The sequence below is a fragment of the Hoplias malabaricus genome, chromosome 2 (genome assembly GCF_029633855.1).
Source record: "Hoplias malabaricus isolate fHopMal1 chromosome 2, fHopMal1.hap1, whole genome shotgun sequence".
Lineage (NCBI taxonomy): Eukaryota > Metazoa > Chordata > Actinopteri > Characiformes > Erythrinidae > Hoplias > Hoplias malabaricus.
Genome location: NC_089801.1, coordinates 2177493 through 2189536, shown reverse-complemented (window position 1 = coordinate 2189536; position 12044 = coordinate 2177493). Strand labels below are relative to the sequence as shown.

Here is a 12044-nt window from a genome sequence, read left to right as displayed (position 1 = left end):
GTCTATAGATGGCGTATGTGACAAAGTGTTGGACATCTATGTGTATTATATTTAATGTAGCAGCAGACCACTGAGGGCTGAAAACACACACCACACTGAGCTCTTCACACTTTTACTGTGGTTTGTCTTCACGATCATCTATGTGTTACAGAAGTAGCAGACCACAGAGGAAACTGCCCCTAGAGCTCAAAGCTTTTATTAAATGGACTGTAAATCAAAAGTACAAGACTTTGTCAATATCACTTATTTACCTTCTGTATTAAAAGGAACAATGACATGACAACACAGCATAGGAACACCAGTAAATGCAACAGTTAATATAAAATAGAAGTGAATATATATATGTGTGTGTGTGTGTGTGTGTGTGTGTGTGTGCGTGTGTTTTGAGAAGTAGTACACAGCCTCTGTAACTAAACAAATATAAAACTTTTTTTTAATTATAGTGGTAAATTTAACATAAAGTCTTACTGCAAATGCTTTCTGTAGCAAGCTGAAAGTTTCTGATATGAGAACAATAACAGAAAGAAATGATCAGACAGAATTGTAATAATGCCTTCCCTTAGATAACGAATGAAAGAAGTGCTAAAACCCTCCTTTTCCAGTCTTTCCCTCTTCACTCTAATAAACGCAGTCTCAGTTTTCAGATGTGTTTCAGTGTTCAGCTTCAACCGCTGTGGGTTAAGTACTGAGATCTGAGGAGGTGTGTGTTTATTACTGTCTGCAGACCAGCACACACAGCAGTGGCTCTATGAACACTCTTAAACTCAACAGGCATTCACTCATTATAAACAGGGTCCAAATATGTACCACAGAGTACAGAGAGGTAGACATTAAATACAGCGCCACTGTGATTATGGCGTAAACTAACACTGTGCAGTCTTGTTCCTTGGTTTCCTTAGAGCTGTGTTTTTTCACGAGTGGAGTCCTACAGTTGAGTGCCCATGAGGTGACTGTCACAGCAATAAGAGGAAACAGACCCAGAAGGAGAAACAAATATGCCATAAAATATTCACACAGGAAAAAACTATCATATAAAATGAAGTAAAGTATAGTGGAGCAGGAAATAAGGATAAAATGTGCAAAGCAGTGTGGAAGTCTCAAAGTCAGGACACTCTCCAACACCATCATCTGCTGCAGATAAACTCCACAGTGTCTTGAGCCGGACCATAATGAATACAATATCCTACATGTGCTTGTGTCCCAGCAGAAGTAGCTTTGGAGTAGTATTGTTGCTACGTATGGATTTAAAAGCAGCTCTATCAGATCATTGAGGAGGAGGAGAACGATGAAGACTGAAACTCTGCCCTTGTGTTTATAATGACGGTGTAGAACAGTAAGAGCCCAGACCAGAGCCGGTAAACCCACACACTCAGCAAAGATGAGGAAGATGGACCACCTGGTGAAGTTATCATGCTCAGTATAAAAATTATAAAATGGAGGCTCGGGGGACGAGAAATAGAACATGGTGTGATCTCTCAGTTGTGCTTTGTTTGGGATCTCCTAAAGGGAAACAAAAGTACAATCCATTTAATTTATAGGAGTGGCTTTTAAACATCAATTTAATCTTCTCCCTGATTCCACATGTTAGCAAATAAACCTCCAAATGCAGAGTGCTAACACCCCAGGATGGTGAGGGCAAGTTTCCTCTGAGATTTCTAAAGCAACTACTGATTTTTCTCAAACTGCTGCTGTTAACACTGCTAGAAAGGCGCTATATAAGTGTAACGATAACTAACACCTCATTGAAGAACTCACCACACCTGGAGAACAATAACTGTCCTGATCTGTAACGTATGCTCACATCTGTGCTCACCAGCAGTGTGGGGTAGGAGGGCAATCCTACCCACAGAGAGCAAGGCCAATTCAGATCTCTTGGCCTTAGACGGTCTCACCATCACCAGGGACCAGGTGACTGTCCAATGATAGTGTCAACGATAAACAACTTGACCATGTGTTTGGATTTAATTACTTATTGAGGTATTGCACCAGTTGCAGAGATGTAAACTGCCTCACTGTGCAGAATGCCAGGTGAAAAGAACAAAAGCATCGCTTCATCATATCAATCTTGCAGGTTAATATAGGTTCTAAATGAGAATTATTACTGTTATTACTCTGTTTACTTGTTTATATTTGTAAACAAAGTGTGATAACTGTTAGCTTTCAATATTCAAAATTTCAAACCTGCTGTAAACATGAAATGAAAGATTTCAGTAAGAGCCCAAACCAGAGGAATGATAAGGAAAATGGACAGTCTGTGGATGTAGTTTGTATTGTCACCAAATTTATTATCAGAAGAATAAGATGTAAGACGGGAGACAGGAAAATCGGCATGTTTTTTCCTCCTTTATTTCTCTATTTTGTTCCCTGCCAGAATCTTCTTGTATGCTGTTTTTCTGTAGTTTGTGTACCACAGCATACCTTGGCCTTCTAGCCCCCCTGGTAGTTCTTGGTAGTTTCTTTTATTTCTTATTGTGTTTAAATTTCTTCCAACCATTATCAAAAAATTGTAAAAACTGCAACCTGCATTTGGTGTTTTATAACGGCAATCATACACAAGATAATATGTAAAATATCCTGTGCCAATCCATTAGAGCTTTACATAGGGCCAACCACACTCTATTCCTACCTGCAGCCACAAAAATCTTCCTTCACCTCAACACTAAAGTTGCTGTGGCTGTTAATGATCCGATCAGCAACCAGCGACCCTTAACATCTACGGTTCCTCACTGAGCCCAGCCCATGAGAACCCAAACCACCTACTGCATCACTAGCTCTTTACAGGCGTCATCAGGTAGACGTATTCCCTTGTCAGTGTTTTGCTGAATTAAACCCACGAGACCACCAGAAGGCTCAACAGTGAAGTCTGTCATTCCAGACCCACCTTCCTCAAAGCTAATTTTACAGTCCTACCTTACCATTAAATGTCAACAACCGTAAATCCACACTGGCCTCCCTGGTGACTAGGGCTGTACCTAGCCCCACTGGCACCGTTAATGCATGCTCAGTGCCACCAGTTCCAAACAAAAAAACATTGCTCCTTTTGTCAAACCTGAACTTTAATAAAGAAATGAGAACTTTTACTGTTATTACTCTATTATTGTTATTGGTACATTCTTGTTTATAAAAATTGTGATATAAAAAATGTGTAAGATTCCAACAAATGTGATTTCACACCAAAATATACCAATAATCTTTCTAAATGAAAGCTGCAGCTCTTTTTCAAATCAGAATACCTCAGTTTGAGAAAATAAATGTGCACATCCCCCACAGAGAACAAACCTGATTCTGTGCTCTTATCTGCTCCTCAGCTGCTGTCTGTTATTCTGAAAGAGCAGGGTGTTGTACTGAGAAACCATACAGGAAGTCCACCTCTCCACCCCCCGTCACTACACCACAGTCCAGTTCCTTTTCTCAGTGTGTTCTTCTCATTCATGTTCTTGCTTGATGTCATCTTCCACTGCAGAAGAACACCTTATTACACTGCAATGCTCAAGAACACTTTAAAGAACAGTTAAACAGTTAAAACATGCAGATGTTGTTCTTAATTCACCCAGAATAACAAGGATGCTTTCATCGTGTGACCTGCCAATGAGAACATCTGAAATTTGAAATGGAAATCAGAGTAGAACAGGCCAAAATCCTAATCACAAAAGTGTTAGTGATGAATCTTTAGTTACCAAACATTTAAACGTACAAAATAGAGTCGAGCTGTTGATAGTCTGTGTCGGTCGTCCTCTAGTCCTTTATCCGTGACACAGGACGCTCTGGGCTGGATGTTTTTGGTCGGTGGACTACTCTCTATCCAACAGCGAAACTGAGGAGTTTTAAAAACAAGGATTCTTTCTGCAGATATTACTTATTCAGAATAAGCAACTTCAACAATTTGTGATGTCAAGTTTTTTAACTCTGTGTGCTGGTACAACTGGATCAGACACAGCAGTGCTGCTGGAGTTTTTAAACCCTGTGTCCACTCTCTGTCCACTCTGTGAGACACTCCTCCTTCATTGGTCCACCTTGTAGATGTAGAGTCAGAGACAGTAGCTCATCTGTTGCTGCACAGTGTGTGTCGCTCGTCTTCTAGTCCATCATCAGTGACACAGGACACTGTCGGCTGTTAAAATCTACAAATTTAAAGGCCTTTTTTAGGATTAGCAAAATTCAAAGCCTCTGAAGGCAGCTGAGTACTGTACATGGTACAAAACCTCCACATCAAGATTTTCAGATCATAAAACAGTGTAACGGGCGGCACGGCAGCGCAGCAGGTAGTGTCGCAGTCACACAGCTCCAGGGACCTGGAGGTTGTGGGTTCAATTCCTGCTCCGGGTGACTGTCTGTGAGGAGTGTGGTGTGTTCTCCCTGTGTCTGCGTGGGTTTCCTCCGGGTGCTCCGGTTTCCTCCCACAGTCCAAAAACACACATTGGTAGATTGATTGGCGACTCAAAAGTGACCGTAGGTGTGATTGAATGTGTGACTGTGTGTGTGCTTCCCTGTGAAGGACTGGCGTCCCCTCCAGGGTGTATTCCCGCCTTCCGCCAATGATTCCAGGTAGGCTCTGGACCCACCGTGACCCTGAATTGGATAAGTGGTTACAGATAATGGATGGATGGATGAAAACAGTGTAACTATAGCATCATGGCCTCCATTGTCTATGCAGCGCATATTTTATCAAGCTTTGGATTTTAAAATCAGGAGTTTCTTTTTAAATCTGTAAATCCAGCATTAACGCTGATTTATTCTGTGGGGTCTGAACACACTATCAGTTTAACAACTATCTTAAAAATATATACTTATAAACTAATATTTTCCTTTTTTTAACATGGTCATTATACATTAAAATTCAACATCACTGTCCAATTAAAAACATGTAGCTCTGTGTTTGTGGATGTTTAGTTCACTGCATCATTTGAACGTTTGTGTACATTTCATGATGAATGACCAATAGAAACACTCCAAAATTACTCTGAATAAAATCTTTTTACACTGACTTCCATTGAAAGTTAAGAAGGATTTTTCCTTCTCCTCTAAAGATACTACTTTGGGATATACATGTTTTATTTGGACAGTGACAATATGCACTAAATTTATAAGACATTATAAATATAGAGTAATATCTTCTTGAAATAAGGAATTTCCATTTTAAAATGACATCACGTTTACCACTTACCTTCACCATTCAAGGATTTAAATTCATATCACTATACCATAGGTCTAAAAACATCCTCCTCTTCATCATTTATAAAAATTAACAGGGAACTCTCTATGTTTTAAATACATATTTATGAATTTGAGGCACCTACCTCCATCACTGTCCTCTGGAGCTGAACATTTCAGAGCGGCAGGCCCCTCTTCTTCACATTCTCCATTTGAACTCACTGAGGTCTTAGCTTCACTTTGGCTTCATCAGAGGTGTCTAGAAAAGTGGAATAAATCACATTACTGCACCATGTTGAGACTAGTTTTATTTATTGTTATATTAGTTACAAAACATCTGAACTCAATCTACATGCAGCAATAATAACGTGTTTAGATTATTACCTTTGTATTTTATCTCCAGTCATAAAGCTGGCACAATGTTAAGTAGATAGATAGATAAATAGATAGATAGATAGCCTTTATTGTCATTGCACATGTACAACGAAATCCTTAAAGTGCTTAAACAAACAAAAACAATAGAAACATGCAGTTTTTTTTACAATATAAATAACATATTATTGCATTAGCCCTGAGTAGTAGAAGAGATTAATGTGTGTGTGTTTGCTGTGTATTGCACAGGCTCTGAGTGGCTTAAGAGGTTTGTGTGTTCAGTTCTTGTACAGCACTGGGGTAAAAGCTGTTTTTCAGTCTGTTTGTCCTGGATGTGATGGACCTGAAGCGTTTTCCTGAGGGCAACTGTTGGAAGAGATGGTGTCCAGGGTGGGAGGTGAGTGAGTCACAAAGAGTGAGTCTGTGTGTTTGGACTGTGTGAGGAAACAGTATCACCCAGAGGAAACCCACACAGACACGGGGAGAACACACCAGTCTTCACAGATGGTGAGATCTCATCCAGGACTGAGACCTGAAGCTGGCACCGACACCAGCTGCAGCACCACAGTGCCACCCACTGGTTAAACTCCATATCACTGTCCTAAGAAACACAGGAAAATCAAAGACATCCATTTTTATCAATTTGAAATCTACATCAATTGAACACAGCAGCTGTCCTTCACACTGTGTGAAAATTTCACAATGAATGGACTAATAGGAATACTACAAAATTATCTGGAGTAAAATCTCAGTATCAATACCTATCAGCACTGGGCCAAAATAAACAGTAAATACTTATAAATGTTCCTTAGAATTAATTTGTGTTTTTTATTTATAGCAATTTTGATAACTGCAAAATAATCTAGTTTTCTTTTATGTGTTTTTCTAACTTTTACTTATTCTTCTGAGAAAATGTCCTTTAAATTGAGATATTCCACCATAAGTAAACTAGGTCATCCTTTAACATCCGCTTTTAAGCAGGATTTAATCAGATTTTTCAGAAAAATGACAGATGCACACTTAAATAAATAACCTGTGTTGTGTTTTAATAAATCCTTGCTGCCAGTGATAGCCGAAATGCTAATCCGCGCTAGGCTAACCGTCCTGAGGAAACTGATATATTTGCTTGACGCTGGAGGACATTGTGCGTTCATATGAAGTCGTAAGCTTTAAAAGTTTGTCCGCTACATTTTGCTACAGTGGCTGCTGCTTTATTAAATATCATGACATCGCTATTACAAGCAACTGCAGTGTTTTTTTAAACAACTTATACCGAAAGAGACGTGATAACTGGTGGCATGACAATATTTTCAAACGTGAAATCCATTTCGGCGGTTAAAGATAATTTCCAGTGCACTCAATCCCACAGTGACTGCTAAAAATGTACATTCGTGGAAAGTCGATACCCACAATCCAAGGCATAATTTGGTAAAATTGTATGAGGCTGTGTCCACAATAATTCACTCACACCCTCCCGACTTCATTTCCCTGAAATGGTGCATTGTGGTGAAAAGTGTATAGGGAGCCGTTGGGACACTGTCGTTTTCTCTGCGCGCACACAATGCCCCCCTGTGGCACATTAACGCAACTGCACACACAGCAGAGGGTCTATGAACACTCTCAAACTCAACAGACAGACATTCATTATAAACAAGGTCCAAAAATGTACCACGATGTACAAGAGAGAAGGAAATCAAATACAGCGTCACTGTGATTGTGGCACAGTGTCCAGTCTTATATATATATATATAGGGTTTTTCACACATTCGGACACAGTGGTAGTGTGGAAAATCATTCATTACTCTCCCTCAAACGCATTTTATATGAGTATGATTTTTATGAGTGAGTAATAAAGTAATAAAGGGGAAATTAATAGGGAGCCATTTGGAACCCGGTCATTTTCTCTGCGCGCACACTGCCCTCCTGTGGAACATCAATGCAACTGCTCGAAATGCTGTTCTTATTTGAAGCACAGGCTATCTCTCTAAATACGTTTATAAAGTCTGTTCAAAACTCCCTGTTAACTTTTAATTAACCATTTTACACGTAATGTGTTTGCTCCCATGAGGCCTAGCGGCTGACGTAATCTCAAAGTAAACATGTGCGCATGCGAAGGGCAGAACCACTCCGAATTCCAATTACCAGTGCTTTCCATGTGATATTCAACTGCACCCAGAACTATCCTGGGTATCCTATGGGAATTTCTTTTTTAATTAATCCAAGAACTTACATTTTGGCATAGCTGCTCGAGATGAGGGTAGGTACATGAGCTTTGCCTGACGTAAACAAGGACTACTGACGTGCAGACTGACCAATTAAATGTTTACAAAGAAGGTTATCGACCAATAACGGTAGCGCTACAGTCAGACCGTTCAATCATAAGATTTTAGGCTACTTCACCACGCCCCTTCTCACTCAAGCGAACCAATCGGAGTAGGGGAGGGCGGGACTAGTTTGTGAACGGAACTTCTCAAAGTTCTATGTAAGCTCTAGAAAAACAAAAACCCCGACGTTTGTGAAATTCCACCCGGACATTTTTTTAAGTCTAAAAAAGAGGACATGTCCGGGTAAAAGAGGACGTCTGGTCACCCTAGTTAAATGGTAAATCAAAAATACAAGACTTTATTAATTTACATGTATTGACCTGCTGTATTAAGATAAACAATGAGAAGACAGCATAAAAACAGCAGTAAATGGAACATAGTTAATATTAAATAGAAGGAAAATTTCACATATACAGAGTTTATATTCAAGAACAGAGTATAAACATATTGTCATGTCAATTGTGATGTAGATTTAATGAAATTAGGAATACACACACACACTCACACACACACACACTTAGCATAACTTGTTGTATTAAAAAGTTGTACACAGCCCCTGTAGCTAAACAAATATACAATTGTTTTTATTTTTGATTTTTTTATTTGCAGACAGAATTGTAACAAACCCTTCTCTCAGATAATGAATTAAACTAAGTGCTAAAGCCCTCCTTTTCCAGTCTTTCCTTCTTCACTCTAATAAAATGCCAGTCTCAGTTTTCAGATCACACTGAGATCTGTGTTCAGTACTGAGATCTGAGGAGGTGTGTGTTTGTTCCTGTCTGCAGATCAGCACACACAGCAGTGGGTCTATGGCCACTCTCAAACTCAGCAGACAGTCACTCATTATAAACAGGGTCTGACTCTGTATAAAGATGTACAGAGTAAGAAAAATAAAATATATGGTCATTGTGGTTGTGGTAAAAATGAACACGGTCCAGTCTTGTTTCTTGGTTTTGTTACAGCTGTCTTTCTTCATGAGTGGAACGCTACAGGCGACTATCCATGAGGTGACTGTCACAACAGAATATCTGATGCTATTAAATATTCCCACAGGAAAAACCAAACAGATGTAGTGATGGAGAGTGTAATGGAGCAGGAAGGAAGTAAAAACAAGAAAAACAGTGTGGACATCTTAGAGTCAGAACACTCTCCAACACCATCATCTGTTGCAGGTAAAAGCCACAGTGTCTTGACCGCCAGGACAGGAAAAATACTCGGTAGGGCTTGTTTGTGTCCCAGTGGCAGTCTTTAGTAATTAATTTTGTTGCTACGTATGGATTTAAAAGTAGCTCCATCAGAACACTGAGAAGGAGGAGAATGATGAAGAATAAAACTCTGCTGTTGCGTTTACGATGACGGTGTAGAACAGTAAGAGCCCAAACCAGAGCCGGTAAACCCACACACTCAGCAACGATGAGGAAGACAGAGAGTCTGGTGAAGTCTTCATGCTCAGTATCAAGATAAAACTGAGGACAGGGAGATGGGAAATAGAGCATGGTGTAATCACTCTATTGTGTTTTGCTTGGCATCTCCTAGAGGGAAAACAAAACCGATCCACAAAGAGAACAAGGCCAATTCTGCTCTTTTAAGACACGGCCTCAGACGGCACTGTCATCACCGGAGATCAAACCGGTCATGTCTCAATGATAAAGCCAACATTTGCTCCACTGAGCCCTTGTCTATGTGTTAGAATTTAATTCCATACTGAAGTATCGCACCAGCCGCCAAGCTGTAAACTGCCTCAGAGTGGAGTGTACCAGCTGAAAAGAAAAAAACATTTGCCTCAGTATTTCAATCTTGCAGTTAATAATTTAAATGAGTAGTATTACAATTATTTTTATTTTATTATTAACTTGTTCATATTTGTAAAAATATGTGATAATTGTAAGCTTCCAACATGTGTATTCACATTCTAAATGTATCCATATTTTTTTCCAGCTATAAACAGTAAATTAGAGTTTTACTCAAATCAGGATTCCTCCATTTGTGAAAATAAATCTGCACATCCCCCACAGAGAACAAACCTGATTCTGGGCTCTTACCTGCTCCTCAGCCGCTGTCTGTTATTGTGAAAGAGCAGGGTGTTGTACTGAGAGACCATACAGGAAGTCCACCTCTCCACCCCCCTGTCACTACACCACAGTCCAGTTCCTTTTCTCAGTGTGTTCTTGTGTGTCCTTACGTTCGTGTTCTTGCTTGACGTCACCTTTCACTGCTGGATTAATATCCCAATACTCAAAAACACATTAAAGAACATTAAAAGAGTTAAAGCATCCAAATTAACACCTGCTCTGACATCAGAAGTAGAAACAGATCATTGCTTAAAGTCTGAGAAACTGCACTCTGTACCTTCCATGTGGTGCACTGTTATCAGTGAAGTTAGTGTAGCAGCTATATTCCTTCTCTCTCTCTCTCTCTCTCTCTCTCTCTCTCTCTGTCACACTCACGTCTCGTTTAGTCTGTTTTCCTGTCTCCGCACATGGCTTTGTTTTGTTTATCTCCATGTCTCTACCTTCGTCTCCGCCTCTTTTACGTCACCTTTGTTATTGTCTTCAGGTGTTTCTCGTTTGTTGTGTTACTTAAGCCCTCTCGTCTCACCTCCTCTGGTCGTTCATTGTTCTTTGTTACTGGTTTCATTAGAGTTGTACCCTGTTACGTGTTTCGTGTTCCTTAAGCCGTGTTCCTTGTAGTGTTCCTTGTTTCGTTTGCGTTTTCTTCTTCGTATTGTTTGTCTCGTTTCTCTTGCTCGTTTCACGCTCGTTTCATGCCCCAGTTCGTTTGTGTTAATTGTGTTGTAAATAAAGTCTGTGTTCTAAGCGTTTGCGTCCGCCCTCCGTCAGTCTGCACCCCGCGCCCCTAACAGAATGAACGACCAACACAAGGACGCAGCTGACACAGACTTTACTTTTGCAAGGTGTGCGTTTCGCCGGACTCCATTCAGCACAGGCCCCAAGGATCCGGTGGAGGAGGTTTTGAGAGCGGCCTCGGCATGGAGTCGCCGGCTCCAGCTCATGCCTGGCGCGGTTCATTACCCCCTACCGGGGGAGTCGACTCGTGAATCGAGTAACCGCGTCAGCGTGAATCGACGGAGCCGACGAAGGAAGCGTGCTGGAGCACCCCCCTCGCCAGTGAACTACCCCCTCAAGTCCGGGGAGAATTTTGGAGGGGCGCTGAGGGTCGGTATTGTTAGCCTCAAGCCTCAGGGCAAAGGCGGTGAGGCTAACGGGCGCATTTCGTGAGGATCCTTGTTCAGGGGACATCTGGGATTTCCTCATGAATGCGCCCATTGGACCTCTCGAGCCCTCAACAGCTCCAGCACGAGCCGTGCGAATAGCCCAAGCTCAGGTCTCCAAGGGCGATTCCGGAGGATTTCACACTCCAGATCCAGCGTGAGCCCGACGAGCAGCACAAGCTCCTCTCAGCGTGAACGCGGCGCAGCCAGCCGCTCCTCTCTTCGTAAGCGCGACGCCCGCCTCTCCTGCCTCCGTGGACGACGTCGCTGCAGGTTCCCCTGCCTCCGTGGACGACGTCGCTGCAGGTTCCCCTGCCTCCGTGGACGACGTCGCTGCAGGTTCCCCTGCCTTCGTGGACGACGTCGCTGTTTCTCCAGCCTTCGTGGACGACGTCGCAGATTCCTCTGCCTCCGTGGACGTCGTCACAGTTTCTCCTGTCTCCGTGGACGACGTCGCAGTTTCTCCTGTCTCCGTGGACGACGTCGCAGATTCCTCTGCCTCCGTGGACGTCGTCGCAGTTTCTCCTGCCTCCGTGGACGTCGTCGCTGCAGGTTCCCCTGCCTCCGTGGACGTCGTCGCTGCAGGTTCCCCTGCCTCCGTGGACGTCGTCGCTGCAGGTTCCCCTGCCTCCGTGGACGTCGTCGCTGCAGGTTCCCCTGCCTCCGTGGACGTCGTCGCTGCAGGTTCCCCTGCCTCCGTGGACGTCGTCGCTGCAGGTTCCCCTGCCTCCGTGGACGTCGTCGCTGCAGGTTCCCCTGCCTCCGTGGACGTCGTCGCTGCAGGTTCCCCTGCCTCCGTGGACGTCGTCGCTGCAGGTTCCCCTGCCTCCGTGGACGTCGTCGCTGCAGGTTCCCCTGCCTCCGTGGACGTCGTCGCTGCAGGTTCCCCTGCCTCCGTGGACGTCGTCGCTGCAGGTTCCCCTGCCTCCGTGGACGACGTCGCTGCAGGTTCCCCTGCCTCCGTG

General features: G+C 42.6%; 3 long non-coding RNA genes across 4 annotated transcripts; all 3 read right to left on the bottom strand.

The window, feature by feature from the left end:
* Positions 1 to 248: 248 nt before the first annotated feature.
* LOC136687243 (uncharacterized) lies at positions 249 to 4644 on the bottom strand. The gene is made up of 3 exons (XR_010800425.1): positions 3695 to 4644; positions 3280 to 3457; positions 249 to 1500 (listed from the first exon to the last, which is right to left on the bottom strand). It is a non-coding gene; the product is annotated as an uncharacterized lncRNA (long non-coding RNA).
* Positions 4645 to 5335: 691 nt separating this feature from the next.
* On the bottom strand, positions 5336 to 7007 carry LOC136687244 (uncharacterized). 2 transcript variants are annotated; one of them, XR_010800426.1, is made up of 3 exons: positions 6934 to 7007; positions 5995 to 6124; positions 5336 to 5410 (listed from the first exon to the last, which is right to left on the bottom strand). It is a non-coding gene; the product is annotated as an uncharacterized lncRNA (long non-coding RNA). The 2 variants fall into 2 exon arrangements; XR_010800427.1 differs by having other exon boundaries at positions 6992 to 7005.
* Positions 7008 to 8309: 1302 nt separating this feature from the next.
* On the bottom strand, positions 8310 to 10340 carry LOC136687640 (uncharacterized). The gene is made up of 3 exons (XR_010800496.1): positions 10197 to 10340; positions 9890 to 10081; positions 8310 to 9607 (listed from the first exon to the last, which is right to left on the bottom strand). It is a non-coding gene; the product is annotated as an uncharacterized lncRNA (long non-coding RNA).
* Between the last annotated feature and the right edge of the window lie 1704 nt (positions 10341 to 12044).